General features: G+C 45.2%; 1 protein-coding gene and 1 long non-coding RNA gene across 5 annotated transcripts in view; one reads left to right on the top strand and one right to left on the bottom strand.

Annotated features, from left to right (window-relative positions):
• LOC132539075 (uncharacterized) overlaps positions 1-17,713 on the bottom strand; it is a 152,770-nt gene that overhangs the window by 110,871 nt on the left and 24,186 nt on the right. The window contains exon 2 of the long non-coding RNA XR_009550377.1: positions 11,140-11,235. This is a non-coding gene — a long non-coding RNA (uncharacterized LOC132539075). The remainder of the gene's footprint in view (positions 1-11,139; positions 11,236-17,713) is intronic.
• The window catches only part of TMEM233 (transmembrane protein 233), a 39,404-nt gene that overhangs the window by 14,122 nt on the left and 7,569 nt on the right, over positions 1-17,713 (top strand). The window lies entirely within an intron of this gene.

The following is a 17,713-nucleotide window of genomic DNA, read 5'->3' as shown; positions in this document are numbered from 1 at the left end:
GGTACTTTCTGGGTGCCGATCCATTATCAGATGTGCAATTGAAAAGAACTGTTAACTCTCTTGTGGGGCACCTGGGTTTTGCTTCTTTCACTGCCCTGTGAACTGTGCTGGGGGGGGGGGGGGGGGCTTCTGTTTCTGGGAGGTGGAGTCACAGGTCAGTCAGCAGCAGGAAAAAAAAAAAAAAAAAAACCACTGAGTGACAAGGAGGAAGCAAACCAGGGGCAGAACCAGAGCGCAGGTCAGGGGACCTTCTGAAGCTGGCATGGCCTGGGAAGACTGCCCACGGGAAGCTGAGATGTAAGGCGAGAAGGGAAGAATGAGCAGGCGCTGCGCACATGGGACAGAGATGGGGAAGGGCTCCAGGTGGAGGAAGTGACCTGGAAGAAGACACAGACAGGAGAGAGGGAGGACAGTCCTGGGTGAGGTAAGAGAGGCCAGCAGTGTCCAGAACAGGAGACTCTCAAGGTCAGCTGGAGAGAGAAGTATGTGTTTCCAGCCCACGCTAATTCCAGCTCCTCTTCTACTTAACCCACACAAGCAATTCATGCTCTGATTTTAGGAGGCATTAGGAGACAGAAGGAACTTTCAAAAAAACCCACTTTCCACTAGGGTAGACCTGGCTGCCAAGGTTTCACTGTCATCTGTCTGATCTAGGTAACAGAAATGTGCTCGCTCACCTGTTGGAGCTCTTACCTAACCAACCATGAGGCCTGGTACCACATGGGAACACCAGGAGAGCACCGTGGGAAGCTCCATGGATGGTGGAGTGGTGCACTGATGTCTCCTCTCTCTCCCTCCCTTCCCCCCCCAGCCCCATCTTCCTCCCTCTCTGACTTCTATTTATAATAAAGAGTAAAAAACTGGCCCTGGGTGGGGGTAGATAGCATAATGGTTATGCAAAGAGACTCTCATGCCTGAGGCTCCAAAGTCCCAGGTTCAGTGCCCCACACCACCATAAGCCAGAGCTGAGCACTGCTCTAGTAAAAAAATAAAAAATAAGGGGATTCGCTTCATGAGCAGTGAAGCAGGTTTGCAAGTATCTACATTTCTCTATCCTCTTCATCTCCCCTCCCCTCTCAAGTTCTCTCTATTCTATCCAATAAAAAAAAAAAATGGGAAGAAAAATGGCCACCAGGAGCAGTGGATTCATAGTGCTGGCACTGAGCCCCAGCAATAACCCTTGAGGCAAAAAAATAAAAATAATATTTGAAAAAGAAATATAATGACCCTACTTCATTTTGAATTTTTCATTAGTGATTTAATACTGATTTACGAAACTATAAGACGGGCAGGGGAAGATAGCATAATGGTTATACAAACAGACTCTCATGCCTGAGGCTCCAAAGTCCCAGGTTCAATCCCCTACACCACCATAAGCCAGAGCTGAGCAGTGCTCTGGTAAAAAAAAAAAAAAAAAACTTAAAAATTAAAAAATTATAAGACAACAGGGTTATAATTCCCCTTCTTTCCCAGCACCAGAGTTCTGTGTCCCAGCTCCCTCCATTGGAAACTGTAATAGTTGTCACAAGATCACAGATATAGATTAACTAGTATATATATATATCCCATTTTAATATGGTCCTGCCTTCTCTTCCTTTCTTTTTTTTGCCTCCAGGGTTATCGCTGGGGCTCGGTGCCTACACTATGAATCCACTGGTCTTGGAGGCCGTTTTTCCCATTTTGTTTGCCTTGCTGTTACCACTGTTGTTGTCATTATTATTGTTGTTATTACTGCCGTTGTTGTTGGATAGGACAGAGAGAAATGGAGAGAAGAGAGGAGACAGAGAGGGGGAGAGAAAGACAGACACCTGCAGACCTGCTTCACCACCCCCCTCCCCCCCACAGATGGGGAGCCAGGGGCTTGAACTAGGATCCTTACGCTGTGCATACACTTCGCCATGTGCGCTTAACTCACTGCGCTACCACCCAACCCCATTCTCTTCCTTTCTAAATTACACCTATACCTTTTACTACTTCTGAGTGTCCTACCTTTTTTATTTTCTTCTCTCCCAGTTACCCCACTTTTAAAAAAAATAAGTGGTCAATTTTTTTTTTTTAAGATTTTATTTATCAGTGAGAAAGATAGGAGGAGAGAACGAAAGAATCAGACATCACTCTGGTACATGTGTTGCCAGGGACTGAACTCAGGACCTCATGCGTGAAAGTCCAATGCCCTATCCACTACACCACCTCCCGGACCATGTCAATTTTTATTAAATTAGAATCAAGTCAGTGACCTGGTGCCATGTTATTAATGATACATTAAATCTTGGACCAAGGAGGTGGTTCAGTGGTAGAGCACAGGACTTCCATGCATAAGGCCCCAGGTTCCGTCTCTGCCACCACACATGCCAGAGCTCAGCCGTGCTCTGTCTTTCACATTCTCTCTCTATATATAAAGATGGATAAATGAATGAATCTTTAAAAAAAAAAAAAAAAAAGGTAGAATAGAGAAGGAGTAGAGGGGCAAGAGTAAATAGCAGGGTCTCTGGTGTGAGGGCTCTTGAATTTTGGTGCTAGGTCTGGTGAGCGCATAAACACATAGATTCGTGTGAAACTAGACCTCTAAAATGTTATTATCGACTAAACCACAGTCAAATCAACTCAAAAGTGAAATAAAATTCAAAACATAAAGCCATTCAGTTTTGTTTTGTTTTGTTTTTCAATCTAGCTCTTAGCTTCTGCTGGACAAAATGACATGTAAAAAAAAAGGCTTATCCCACCAACTCTTTGGCTTATGTCTGCAGCCTCTTGCCAAGCTATCTTTGAAACCAGAAATATATCTGCTTCCCCCTTGCTGAGTCTCAGTTTTCTCATCTATAAGTGGAGTCAGGGATAAAATTATTGGCCCCTTCCCCCAGGATGGTTATTGTGAAGATTCAATTATAAACATGAAGTAGTCAGCTTATGGCCTGGCACAGAATAGGTATGCCATAAATAGAACATTGCCCCCCTTTTTTTTTCCCCATCACGGGGGCTTCACCTGTCTGAGGTTTTTTTTTTTGTTTTGTTTTGTTTTTTGTTTTTTTTCAGATAGAGAAAGACAGAGAGGGGAGGATACACAGCATGGAGGCTTACTCCAGTTCTGTGGAGGCCTGACTTGAACCTGGGGCCATAAGCACAGTAAAGCAGGTGCACTATACAAGCGAGCTATTTTGCTGGCCCTTATTATTTCAACATAATGCATTTTTAAAAAATATTATCAGAGCTAACACAGTCTCTGACTTCACTTTCAGCCTCATCTCCCCTCTCTCCTGCTCCTTACCCACCCCACCCCCGCTCTCTCCTCAAACATTTTCTCCTACATTTCAGTCCCACTGGGCTTTCAGGAGTGTCTTCAACAACAAAAAATTGTCTCCTGGGGGCCAGGCGGTGGCACGTCAGATTAAATGCACATAATACGAATTGTGAGGACCGGCGCAAGGATCCAGGTTCGAGATTCCTTCCACCCGACACACACCCCTCCCCACCTGTGGGGAGGTCTCTTCACAAGGGGTGAAGCAGATCTGCAGGTGATCTCTGTCTCTCTCCCTCTCTCTCTTTAAATATTTACTTTTATTTTTTAAATCAAATTGGTCATTTTATTTTTATTTTTATATTATCATTGTGGTTATTGTTGTTATTGATGTCATTGTTGTTGGATAGGACAGAGAGAAGTTGAGAGAAGAGGCAAAGACAGACAGGGGGAGAGAAAGAAAGACACCTGCAGACCTGCTTCACGGCTTGTGAAGCGACCCCCCTGCAGGTGGGAAACCGGGGGCTCCAACCGGAATCCTTAAGCGGGTCCTTGCACTTTGCGCCACGTGCGCTTACCACGCTGCGCTACGGCCCGACCCCCCTCTATGTCTCTCCCTCTCTATCTCCCCCTCTTCTCTCAATTTCTTTGTGTCCTATCCAATAAAGTAAAAAAAAATGGCCACCAGGAGCAGTGGATTCGTAGTGCTGGCACTGAGCCCAGAGATAAGCCTGGAGGGAAAGAAAGGGGGGGGTCCTCTCCCAGCGCTAGACCTTTGCACTGTGTCTGGCGTCTTTTTCCCTGCTTCTCCACAGACCTGGCTCCTTCCCCAATCTCCAGGTCTCAGGCTACCTGCACCCCCGCCCCCTACACCCTACTTCCCTTGTCTTACTGACAGCTAAGAGGTCTTCTCATTCATTTTCGAGTTTGCTTCTTTCTTTTCAGGCCTTGCAGGCAGAGAGCAGTGCCTGGCACATAGTTGGCATTTAAGAAATCCTTTCAGAAGGAATAGGTCACTATCCATCTAGGAGGGTTATTCTCAACTCTTCTCAGAAGGACCTAGAAGGTTTATTGTTTTTTTAATCCTGATGTGGGGGTGGAGCAGTAGAGCACCAGGTTAAGCACACACATTACCATGCACAAGGATCGAGGTTCAAGCCCACAGTCCCCACCTATAGGGGGGATGCCTCACAAGCAATGAAGTAGGTCTGCAGGTGTCTCTATTTCTCGTTCTCCCTCCCCCACCCACCCCTCTCGATTTCTCTCAATCCTATCCAAGAAAAAAAAGTAGATTCATAGTAGTGACACTGAGCCCCAGTCATAACACTGGTAGCAGGAAAAAAAAAGAGAGAGAGAAAAAAAAAACTCTGATGCTGGAGTCTAATGCCCAGAAATCCTTATTGTGTTGCTTTCATGGGAATTTCCAAAGCCCCTCCAGCTGAGTCCAAGTTGCAGCCAGGTTTGGGATCCAGCAGTAAAACATCACTAGGGGGTGTCCCATCTCACATGTGCAGCTGGCAGCTACCCTAGAGTGACACTGTTCCAATAGCATGTTGGGTATAGCAAAGCTTTGCCTGAGGAGCCAGAGGGCAAGGACAAAACACAGTGCCTGCTCCCTGCATCTTGACAGGGTTCCCGGGACACTAGACCCAGTGGTGTTCAAGTCCAGTTATATCCCAACAAGCTGGGTCTGTCCTTGGAACCATGGGCACCAGGTGCTATCTGTACCTCTGACAGCTAGCTGAGTGGCTTTCCTGCACGCCTCCCAGCAGGCTCGAGGTTAGACGCTGTCAGCCTTACCTCTGCTTCCTGACTCACTTTCCTTCCATTCTTCTTCTTCTAGCGTTTGCCCTTCTTCCGTAGCCAGTCAACAGCGTCAGGTTGAGCCTGATGGAAAGTTTCGAGACCTCCTTTGAATCTGGAGAGGTGGCAGTCGTTGACTATGTGAGTCATAGTCTGACTGTAGCCGCAGGGGCAGTTCAGGTCATCTCTGGCTCCCCAGCGATGGAACATAGCGGCGCACCGGCCATGGCCTGTTCGATAGCGATTGAGGAGGGCCCAATCATAACGTGCTAGGTCAAAGCCGGGTTGACGCTTGCAGGGATCTGTGATGAGGTGTTTGTTCTTTACCTTTCCTTCCATGAGCATCAGAGTATCAGATGTCCACCGAGGGAAGACATGCAGAAATAAAATAATCAGATGCAGTGGCCGTACTGGCATTAGTAGTTACTACAGGCCACAGGGACTTGAACACTTGTCTGTCAATGCGTGACCTTTGGTGGCTGCTAACAGTCAACCATAACCCAGAAGTTCTTGTGGGGCTTGGCAATGATGATCCTGTTTTTGCCCATGTAAGCCTAGGTATGTGAAGGGCATGTGGTAATTAATTCTTAGTTCTACAGTCATGCATTGCTTGTCAATAGGGATGTGTTCTAAGAAGTTCATTACTGGGAAATTTCATCTGGGTGTAAATGTCATCAAGGACAATTTCGCAAACCCAGGTGATCTAGCTTACTACGCACCTAGGCTGGGTGGTGTAGCGTCCTGAGACATCCCCCCCCCTTCATATCTGTGACCCATTGCTGGCTGAAATGTCATTAAGCCAATGCATGACTGTATCTCTGCACCTTTTCGTGAGTCCTAAACCAGACCAACATAAAAGCCAAGGGAAAAGGGCAAAAATTGACAGCACTTATATCAGATTAAGATATATCATATATTATGCTATCTATTGCAGTTGCCACTGCACATGTGAGATTTGAGAACTTGAAATATGGTCAGTGCCACAGGTTTTAATGATATTTTAGTTGTGCCCCATTAAGAAAAATAAAAGAGGAAGTCGGGCTGTAGCGCAGCGGGTTAAGCGCAGGTGGCGCAAAGCACAAGGACCGGCATAAGGATCCCGGTTCGAACCCCGGCTCCCCACCTGCAGGAGGGTCGCTTCACAGGCGGTGAAGCAGGTCTGCAGGTGTCTGTCTTTCTCTCCTCCTCTCTGTCTTCCCCTCCTCTCTCCATTTCTCTCTGTCCTATCCAACAACGACAACAACAATAATAACTACAACAATAAAACAAGGGCAACAAAAGGGAATAAATAAATAAAATAAATATTAAAAAAGAAAAAGAAAAGATATATATTTAAAGTAAGCTCACAGTCAGGGGAGATAGCATAACTGTTATGCAAAGAAACTCTCATGCCTGAGGTCCCAAAGTCCCAGGTTCAACCCCCTGCACCACCATAAACCAGAGCTGAGCAGTGTTGTGGTAATAAAATCAATAAACAAATAAATAAAAATAAAGTTCATATATGCTTCCTATTGTATTTCCATTGCATAATGATGATCAGTTCACAAGGGTCAACAAGAAAAAGACAAGCCAAGAGAAGACCACACAGAGATAGACGTATCCTATCCACCCATAAAAAAAACACCATTAGTTCAATGAGTAGTTATTGGTACCTGGGCAGTATTTTAGTCACAAAGGAGAATCTTAAATAAATTGGCCTGAGAAGGCTGTCTAAGGAGGTCAGAGTTGAATAGCAGGCTGAAGGTGGCTCAGATCGCAATGGTGAGAAGTGCTATTCTGAGATTCGTTTTCATGGCAAGAATATATTGACAATAGTGTTGGCAAAGATGGGGATGGAAAGTCACTTGAATACTGATGGTGGGATTATAAGCACATCGACAAGGCAGTTTGATTTGGCCGTTTCCAGTGTAAACCCACCTTTTGGCTTCGTCATCTGATTTCTAAGAATTTGCCCTAAGGAAAGACTCAAATCTGTGGTCTGGGAAGTAGTGCAGTGGATAGAGCATAGGACTTTCAAGTATGAGGTCCCGAGATCAATCCCCGGGGCACCTATACAAGAGTGATGTCTGGTTCTTTCTTTCTCTCTTCCTATCTTTCTCATTATAAATAAGTAAAATATTTTTAAAAGACTCAAATGCTCACAAGTGCTATGATATATGTACGATAATGTACTGTGGTGCTATATTGATAGCCGGAATGTCTGTGGGTGAGATGTGACCATCCAGGTGACTACAACGAAGTCAAAAAAGGAGACTGTCAGGGGAGATGAGGCTCTGAAGTCCCAGGTTCAGTCACCTGCATCTCCATAAGCCAGAACTGGGCAGAGCTATGGTCCAAAATGAATAAATAAATACACACTTAAATTAAAAGTGTACTTATGGGAGTCGGGCGGTAGTGCAGTGGGTTAAGCGCACGTGGCACAAAGCACGAGGACTGGCAGAAGGACCCCGGTTCAAGCCCCTGGCTCCCATCTGCAGGGGAGTCACTTCACAGGCGGTGAAGCAGGTCTGCAGGTGTCTATCTTTCTCTCCCCGTCTCTTTCTTTCCCTCCTCTCTCTATTTCTCTCTGTCCTATCCAACAACAGCAACAACAACAATAACCACAACAATGATGGAACAACAAGGGCAACAAAAGGGGAAAAAATGGTCTCCAGGAGCCGTGGATTCATGGTGCAGGCACCAAGTCCTGGCAATAACCTGGGGGGGGGGTGTACTTACAACTTTTCTGTAAGTTTGAAACTACTGGAAGACAAAAAAGTACCCAAGGTGTGGGGAGGTGGCTTGGTGGTAGAGCACAAGCCTTACAGGTATGAGTCCCTGGGTCTGTCCCCAGTACTTCATAATACCAAAACAGACAAAAGGAAATAGAACATCGTAGAAGAGTATTGCTCTAGTGCGTTTGCATCTCTCTCTCTCCCTCTCTCCCTCTCTCGTGTATATACACATACACGTCTCTTCCCCTTTTTTATTAGTGATTTTAAGTATTTGGCAAAATTATAACAGTTCAAGGGTATAATTTCATACCCTTACAGGATGAAGTCACCATGTCCTCCATCAATGCTCTGTGCCCCTCCTCTCTCAATAAGCACAACAGTTCTCACAAACTCCATGGGACAGTTTGATGATATATACGTACATACATATATATATATGTGTGTGTTGCAAGTCTATTTTTTGATCATCTGCATTCCACCTATGAGTGAAACCAGGTGGTAGCTACTCTCTATCTCTACTTCTTTGTTCACTTGGCATAACCACTGCCTTTCCTGTCCATTTTATTTCAAATGTTACTACCTTATGTTTTTTTATTACTGAGTAGTGTTCCATCGAATATACACATCCTATAACTCCTTAATCTAGTCATTTGCCATTAGGGGTATCTAGGTTGTGTCCATATTCAGGCTGCTATGAATAATGCTGCCATGGGCTTGGGAGTACATGCATCGTTTTGAATTTGTCCTCCCATATCCTTTGAGCATATGCCTAGGAGTAGTATTGCTGGTTTGCAAGGTGTTTCCATTTTTATTTGGTTCAGAACTCTCCAAACAGTTTTGCATAAGGGTTTGCATACTAGTTTGCATTCCCACCAACAGTGTCTCAGGGTTCCTTTTTCTGCACATTTATCATCTTTTTATTAATGTTTTTCCTTATTGGGGATTAATGGTTTACAGTTAACAGTAAAATATAGTAGTTTGTATATGTGTAACATTTCCCAGTTTTCCACATAACAATTCAACCCCCACTCGGTCTTCCTCTGGCATCATGAACCCTACCCCAGAGTCTTTTACTCTGGTGCAATACACCAACTCCAGTCCAAGTTCTGCTTTGTGTTTTCTTATGTTTCAAGTTCTCTTTTATTCTTATTTAATAATCATTATTATTTAATAGTTTTAATAGATTTAATAATGATTGACAAGATTGTGGGATACGAAGGGTCCAATTCCTGGGGCCGGGTGGTGGCGCACCTGGTTGAGGGCACATGTCACAGCGCTCAAGGACCTGGGTTCAAGCCCCTGGTTCCCACCCGCAGGGGGAAAGCTTTGCAAGCGGTAAAGCAGTGCTGCAGGTGTCTCTCTTTCTCTCTCCCTCTCTGTCTCCCCCTACCCTCTCAATCACTTTCTGGCTGTCTCTACCCAATAAAGATAATTTAAAAAGAAGAAGGAGGAGGAGGAGGAGGAGGGGGAGGGGAGGGGAGAGGGCGAGGGCGAGGGCGAGGGCGAAGGGTCCAATTCCACACAATTCCCATTACCAGAGTTCCACTCCCCAACCCTCCACTAGAAACTTCCCTAGTCTTTCTCCATCTGAGAGTATGGACCAAGATCTCTATGGGGTGCAGAAGGTGGGAGGTCTGACTTCTGTAACTGATACTCCACTGGACATGGGTATTGAGAGGTCGATCCATACTCCTAGCCTGTCTCTACCTTTCCCTAGTGGGGTAGAGATCTGGGAAGGTGAGGTTCCAGGACTTATTGGTGAGATCATCTGCCCAGGGAAGTCAGGTTGGCATCATGGTGGTATTTTTAAATATCTGTGTATGAGTGAGATCATCCCATACTCATTCATCTCTTTCTGACTTATCTCACTTCAAGCTTCATCCAAGATGAGGTGAAGAAGGTGAGTTCACTATTTTAATAGCTGAGTAATACTCCATTGTGTATGTAGACCACAACTTGCTCAACCACTCATCTGTTGCTGGATATCTGGGTTGCCTCCAGGTTTTGACTATTACAAATTGTGCTGCTTGGAACATAGGTATACACAAATCTTTTTGGATGAGTATGTTTGGTTCCTCAGGATATATGCCCAGGGGAGGAATTGCAGGGTCAGAGGTCTATTTCTAGTACTCTGAGAGTTCTCCAGACTGTTCTCCACATGGCTTGAACCAATTTACATTCCCACCAGCAGCACAGGTGGGTTCCTTTGTCCCCACAACCTCTCCAGCATTTATTGCTACTATTCAGACACTTTGTCCACATTTTTTAACTAGGTTGTTTCTTGTTTTATTGGGTTGTTAGATTTCTTCATAAAAATTTAGTAACAATCCCTTTATAGATGTGTGATGTGCAAATATCTTCTCCCAGTTTTTTCCTTTTAATTTAATTTAATTTAACTTTTTTGCCTCCAAGGTTATTTCTGGGGCTTGATGCCTGTACTACAAATCCACTGCTCCTGGTGGCCATTTTTTCCACTTTTGTTTTTGGTGGTGGTGTGTTGGATAGGACAGAGAAATTGAGAGAGGGGGAGATAAAGATAGACACCTGCAGACCTGCTCCACTGCTGTGAAGTGTCCACCCTGCAGGTAGGGAGTCAAGGGCTCAAACCAATCCTTACCCCATCCTTGTGCTTTGTACTATTCCTGCTTAATCCAGTGCACTACCACCCAGCCCCTCTTTTTATCTTAACACACGTTCTTTAAAATATGCCCCAAAATTGCACCATAACAAATTGATATATCCCCCCCAAGAGTGCAAAGATGATACAGTAGGAGGAAATATTTTAATATATCCATTATTTTAAATGATATGGATAAAGAAAGTGTAAAGAAGACAGATGTATAAGCATCTGTTTTAAACGTTGTCCTCATGTGAAGAAGAAAAGCAAGTTGCAGAGCAAGTATAGTATGACAATATTCATTGCAGAAAAACAATGACAGAAATGAATTTGTGTGTGTTATAGAAACGCACACACCCACACTGTGACCAACTGACTTCAGGTAAATCACTTTCACTTTTCCAAGATTCATCTCTCCCATCAAGAAAACAGAAGCAATAAAGTACCCAACTCATCTGGTTGCTTAAAGAACTAACAAGATGACTCTTGGGAAGTATTTAACCTGGTGCCTGACATGTAGTAAGGACTGTTATCTGCTATCATTAATATGTTGTCAAAGGAAGACTCAGAGGTCAAAACATTTAGAAAAGGAAAAAAAGAAATGCTACCTGAAAGGAACGCAATGGAACCCAGCCACAGAAAGGCCAAACCAAAAAACAAACAAGGCCACACAAGTATTTAAAGGAGACCAGTGCAAAACTACTGAGATTGTCAAGTTTTATACTCTTCTGTTCATGGTCAGAATGCAAGTAACAAAGCAAAAATAGTACCTTTCTGGACCACAGGATAGCTCGAAGAATGGGATGCCTGCTTTGCCAGGAACAGCACCTGGCCCTATCAGGGAAGCTTCAATGGTGTGGTTCTCTCTGAAATGAGAGAGAGAGAGAGAGAGAGAGAGAGAGAGAGAGAGAAAACCAGAATGAAAAAGCTGGCCTATGGTAAAAAGCTCAAAAGCATGAAGGTTTAGCAAACCAAAGCAAACAAAAAATCTTCCTCGTTACAGCATCCGAAAAGGAAGTAACCTCGTTCAGGCATCAGCATCACAAGTCACAGAGATGAAGCTGTCTTTGCCAAGGGTCACAGGGCATGCTCCAGGCTTTAGGTTTGTAGAGGAGCTGGCTACACAGACCAGCCCCATTATTCTTGGGTCTCCTCAGGGTGCAAACTGCTGCTTCTCTCGCCTGGCTGTGTGATACAAGATGTACTACTTTGTCATAATGGGAACCAGAGAAAGTGTCAGTTTTCTTTTCCTGTTATCAGTGTGTGTGTGTGTGGGGGGGGGGGGTGTCTAGACATGAACGCACCAAATTGCTAACAATTTTTATTTCTGGGAAATAGGATTGAGAGAACGTGTGCTATTTACTATATATGCTCCTGTAACATCTGAATGCTTTGTATGCTCACAAATCACGTGCATAATGTCTGAAAGCACTAACAAGAGCCCATAAATTGTAAATACCTGTGCTCTTTCCTGTCTTTCTAGCTTTTCCACAGAAGGTGGAATTATAGACTTCCTAGGCCTTCAGAAAAAAAAAAAAGATTTATAAACCGTGTGTTGTTTTTATAAAATCATTTCTGCCACTTTAGTCGGTGACATCTACCAAGAGATTCACCAGTAAGCAATTCCCATGGAGAGTAGGAAATAAAGAACAATGGTGACAGAGTTCCCGGGCTGGAAAGACAATTCACTGAGTGGGGCGCAAGCCCTGCTATGGGCGTGGCCCAGGTTTGAGCCCTAGTGCCACATGGGAGACGCTGTGCTACCAAGAGAAGCTCCAGTACTGTAACTGCAGTCTGCTCGCCCCTCTCTTTCTCTCCTCTCTCTCTTACTCTCCACACATCTATATTATTTTTCATAGATGTGTGAGGCCCCAGCTCCTCAAAAAAAAAAAAAAAAAAGAATTACACACAATAGATTTGGGAGAGGCTCTGAGCCCCTCCTTGCTTGTTAGATCTCTCCCTGAAGCCTGAGACCCCAGGCAGAGTGAAGTCCCTTAGAGCAAAATTTGAGAATCTACCACTCTTCTTCCTCATCTCCTATGTGGACTCAGCCCTGGGCCACCCCTTCTCCAAGAGTCAGAAGAGGAAATACTGGGAGTCGGGCGGTAGCACAGCAGGTTAAGCACAGGTGGTGCAAAGCACAAGGACCAGTGTAAGGATCCTGGTTCAAGCCCCCGGCTCCCCACCTGCAGGGGAGTCACTTCACAAGCGGTGAAGCAGGTCTGCAGGTATCTTGTCTTTCTCTCCCCCCTCTCTTTCTTCCCCTCCTCTCTCCATTTCTCTCTGTCCTATCCAACTATGAGGACATCAATAACAACAACAATAATAACTACAACAATAAAACAACAAGGGCAACAAAAGGATAAATAAATAAATAAGAGGAAATACTATGCACAAAGCCCACACAAGGACCCGGGCTCAAGCCTCCAGCTCCTTGCCTGCAGCAGAAACGCTTCACAAGTGGTAAAGCAAGTCTGCAGGTGTCTATCTTTCTCTCTCCTCTATATCTCCTCTATCAAACAAAATGGTGGGGGGGGGGGTGGCCACCAGGAGTGATGGATTTGTAGCGCCACACCAAGCCCTAGCAAATAGAGACAAAAAACAGGAGGAGGAAATGCATTCACGGGAGGACTCAGGGAGAGGAAATGTTCCCTATTGAAAGGTTTTCTTCTGTTGGTCAAGCCACCCAGGCCTCCATTCCTGGACTGACTCACTATCTTCCTGCTGAGCCCCAAGGAGATGGTGAGTTGCAGAAAGGAGGGTGACATACAAGGTGGCCGACTGGTGGCAGTGATGTAGGCTGGGCAGAACTCAATGATTGAACCCTAGTGCCCCTCAGTCAGGTTGCCAACATGCTGGGAAAATATATGCTGACCCAGAACCAACAACTTAAGTGGTCCAGGACCCCAGTCCCCATTTCACCTGTGCTCATGAGAAATAAAATCATAGATACAGCCAGAACCTTCTACTGGCTCAGGAGAGGGCTCTTCTCACCCTGCAGTCATTGCTACTGAGAACACAAAGCCGAGAGGAGTTGACAGTGTTTGGGGAGTGGGGAGGGGCTCGTTAATTTTCCTCTGGTGCCAGCACTGCTAATCCATCACCATGACTAACGTCAGAACTGGATTTTGCAGATTGCACAATGGAATAATAATCTAGTTATGATCCTGTTGTGAGAGTAACTGTTATTCTCCCAATTATTCTATCGGGAGAGTCTCAGTCTAATTTTTCTCTTGTTTTAATTTTTTAAGAGAGACAAAAAGAAGTTGAGAGAGAAGGGAGGAGAGAAAGAAAAAAAGAGAGAGACACCTGCAGCACGACTTCACCACATGTGAAGCTTCCCTTCTACAGGTGGGAAACGGGAGCTTGACTCAAGTCCCAGTGCATGGTAATGTGTGTGCTCTACCAGGGGCATCACTGCCTGGCCCCCAAGTCTCAGTCTAATGTTAGACTGGACGGTCTGAGGAGCAGGGAAGATAGCATGATGGTTATGCAAAGAGACTCTCATGCCTGAGGATTTGAAGTTCCAGGTTCAATCCCCCGCACCACCATAGACCAGAGCTGAGCTGATAAAAATAAATAAACTGGGAGTCGGGCGGTAGCACAGCGGGTTAAGCACAGGTGGCGCAAAGCACAAGGACCAGGGTAAGGATCCCAGTTCGAGCCCCCGGCTCCCCACCTGCAGGGGAGTCGCTTCACCGGCGGTGAGGCAGGTCAGCAGATATCTTTCTCTCCCCTTCTCTGTCTTCCCTTCCTCTTTTGATTTCTCTCTGTCCTATCCAACAACAATGACATCAACAACAACAAGAATAATAACTACAACAATAAAACAACAAGGGCAGCAAAAGGGAATAAATAAATATTTTTTAAAAGAAAAAATATTTAAACAAATAAACTGGGTGATTTGAGGTCAGAGTTTGGAGTTTAAAGAATCTCTGGCTTTACTGGTGACGTTTCTCAAAACTCACATGTAAAGTATTAAAATCTCTTATCAACAATGGTTCTCAAACTCAGGGCCCCTGAGATTCTGCTGTAGGGAGCTGGTATGGTCTGATCACCTATAATTCTGACAAGCAGCTCAGATAATTCTATTGCATAAGAAGGATCTCAGCTTTAAAAAAGAAGGAGATGGACAGTGGCAAGTTCATAATCAAAGCTAACACGTGTTGAGTCTATTCTTTTTTTTTAATGTTCATTTATTGATTTTCCCTTTTGTTGCCCTTGTTTTTTATTGTTGTAGTTATTATTGTTGTTATTGATGTCGTTGTTGTTGGATAGGACAGAGAGAAATGGAGAGAGGAGGGGAAGATAGAGGGGGAGAGAGAGACAGACACCTGCAGACCTGCTTCACCGCCTGGGAAGCGACCCCCCTGCAGGTGGGGAGCCGGGGGCTCGAACCGGGATCCTCACGCCGGTCCTTGTGCTTGGCGCCCTGTGCACTGAACCCGCTGCGCCACCGCCCGCCCCCTTGTTGAGTTTACTCTACAGACTGGGGAATCTGAGCCACTGTGTATGAATCAGCTCCCCTGCCTCTTCAACATGAAGGAGGTGCTGTCTATTGCCTCCAGTTTACATGGGATCTGAACTTGGCTCACTCTTATGGTCCTTGACACCCCTCCTTGACATAAATCTTAGCAGGTATCTTGATCATGCAGGACAGTAAGGACAGCTGTCCCATGAGTCCTGAGAAGCCTGAAATCAAACTCTGTGACACCACCCAAGTGTCTGTAAACGGATTAATGGATGCACAAGCGGTAGTCTGGCCCTTATGAGGGACCAGGAGTCAGCCTTGGAGGGGGGGAGGGTATCCGATGTGAGGACATACTCTTGAGTGAAATGAGCTGGCCACAGCAGCACCCGTGTTGTGCAGTTCCACCACCATGAGGCACCCGGTATACTGAGATCCACAGAGACAGAAATCAGAAGACAGGTTCCCAGGTCCAGGGGAGGGAGGGATGTGGGGTCTGTGTGTACTAGGCACAGAATTTTAATGTGAACGTATGACTGTACAACAGTGTGATGGTACCACATGCTTGAATTCTATGCTCAGTGTCAATTAAAATCGCCCAGTCCATGTTCTTTTATTGCAATTAAAAAAAAAAAAGTAGTGTGGGGGCTGGACAGTAGTGCAGCAGGTTAAGTGCACATAGTGTGAAGTGCAAGGACTGGCATAAGGATCCTGGTTCGAGTCCCTAGCTCCCCACCTGCAGGGGATTTGCTTCACAAGCAGTGAAGCAGGTCTGCAGGTGTCTATCTTTCTCTCCCCCTCTGTCTTCCCCTCCTCTCTTGATTTCTTGCTGTCCTATCCAATAACAAAAGCAATAACAACAGCAAGGGCAACAACAGTGGGCAAAATGGCTTTCAGGAGCAGTGGATTTGTAGTGCACACACCGAGCTCCAGCAATTACCCTGGAGGCAAAAAAAAAAAAAAATCTAGTTCCTACACTAGTAATCTCAGTCTCTCCACAACACAGCTGAGGTAGTGAGCATTACTAAAATGACCCAGGTGTCCCTACTGAACACCTGGGGTTGAGAACTCTGGAATTCAGGGCTCAGAATGCCAGGGCTCACCTTGTCAGAAGTCCCAGACAGTTCTGGTTCTCACACCCACCCAACTGGCTTGAAAATAAATTCTCTTTATCTCCAGTGTCTCCTGTTCTATGGCTGATTAACGTGGCCTAGATCCAAGAGCTAATGGAAGGTTCCGGAAGCACCAAACTCCGCAGTGTACTGGGTGTCCTTGTGATCTGTAACTGTCCGCATCTGCCCAACCCTCTGTAGCGAAGAAGCATCATTATTACTAAGTACCAAGGTTCACTGAGAACCACAATTCACAACACTGCTAGAATCCTCTGCCTTTGGGTGGTCACATAATTTTGGCGGGTGTCTCAGCAGTGGGGACGATGTCAAAGGGGGCTTGTTACAGATGTGCTCAGGGATACAGGCTTCAACTGAGCTAATCTGAGGGCTAGCCTAAAATTAGCTCACATTCTGCAAAGGAAACAGACATATTCACCTGTTCAGTCAGCACATATTTCTTGAGCTCTTGCAATATGCTGGGCACTGCTCAAATGCCAAGCAACAAGGACAATTTAGGGGACTTCAGAAAAGCGGTCAGGATGGCAGGGCCACTGAAGAGGGGTAGCCTGCAATGTACCACTAAGTACAGAAGAATTTCAATATGCTTTCTTTATATTAGTGATGGGATAGTTTACAAGATTGTAACAGGAGTATAATTCAGCATTACTCCAACCACCAAAGTTCTGCACCCCCCACCCCAATGGTAACCACCATAGTTCTCCCGAGATCATAGATATGGGTTGATTCTGTATTTTTTTTCTTTTGTTAAGTTCATGTGTTTTAATTCTCTATATGCCACATATGAGTGAAATAACCACTGCCAGTTCCATTTATTATTTTATTTTATTTATTTTGCCTCCAGGGTTATTGCTGGGGCGCAGTGCCTGCACCATGAATCCACTGCTCCTGAAGGCCATTTTTTTCCCCCTTTTGTTGCCCTTATTGTTGTAGCCTTGTTGAGGTTATTATTGTTGTTGTTGATGTCATTCCTTGTTGGATAGGACAGAGAGAAATGAAGAGAGGAGGGGAAGACAGAGAGGGGGAGAGAAACACAGACACCTGCAGACCTGCTTCACTGCCTGTGAAGCGACTCCCCTGCAGGTGGGGAGCTGGGGGCTCAAACCGGGATCTTTATACCAGTCCTTGCACTTTGTACCATGTGTGCTTAACCCGATGTACTACCACCTGATCCCCTAGTTCCATTTATTTAATCCCAAAGGCCACATAATAGTCTTTAAAAAAATTGCTGAGTAGTAGTCCTTTGATTATCTGTCCAAAATGTCAATATTTTGACAGCAGGAGAGACTGTATGAGTAGGGGCCAGATGAACGATGGCTTGGCTTGATCATAAACATGACCAGTCTGCTGAAGGAGCCTGCCCTCATGAACTGACTTCCTGGTGCAGAAGTAGGCAGACTTCTCTGTAACAAGCCAGAGAATAGACATTTTACACCTTGCGGGCTCCATGGTCTCTGTCCCAATTACTCAAGGTTGTCAGTGTGGCCCCAAATCAGCCACAGACCGAAAAGAACAGAAGGCTGTGACTGTGTCCCAAACAAGCTACTTACTACAAAAACCACAGGCTGGATTCAGCCGTTGGGCCATAGTTTGCAAACCCCCTGCTCTAGTGAATGAGACATCATCATCCTTTCCTTTTTTTTTTTTTTTTTATTCTCCCCACCCACCCACCCACCCCAGAGTCTTTTACTTTGGTGTAATATTCCAATTCCATTTCAGGTTCGACTTGTGTTTTCTTTTCTAATC

Source organism: Erinaceus europaeus, chromosome 6 (assembly GCF_950295315.1).
Source record: "Erinaceus europaeus chromosome 6, mEriEur2.1, whole genome shotgun sequence".
In the NCBI taxonomy this organism is placed as follows: domain Eukaryota; kingdom Metazoa; phylum Chordata; class Mammalia; order Eulipotyphla; family Erinaceidae; genus Erinaceus; species Erinaceus europaeus.
The sequence above is the reverse complement of the archived record's forward strand: the minus strand, read 5'-3'. Positions and strand labels throughout refer to the sequence as shown.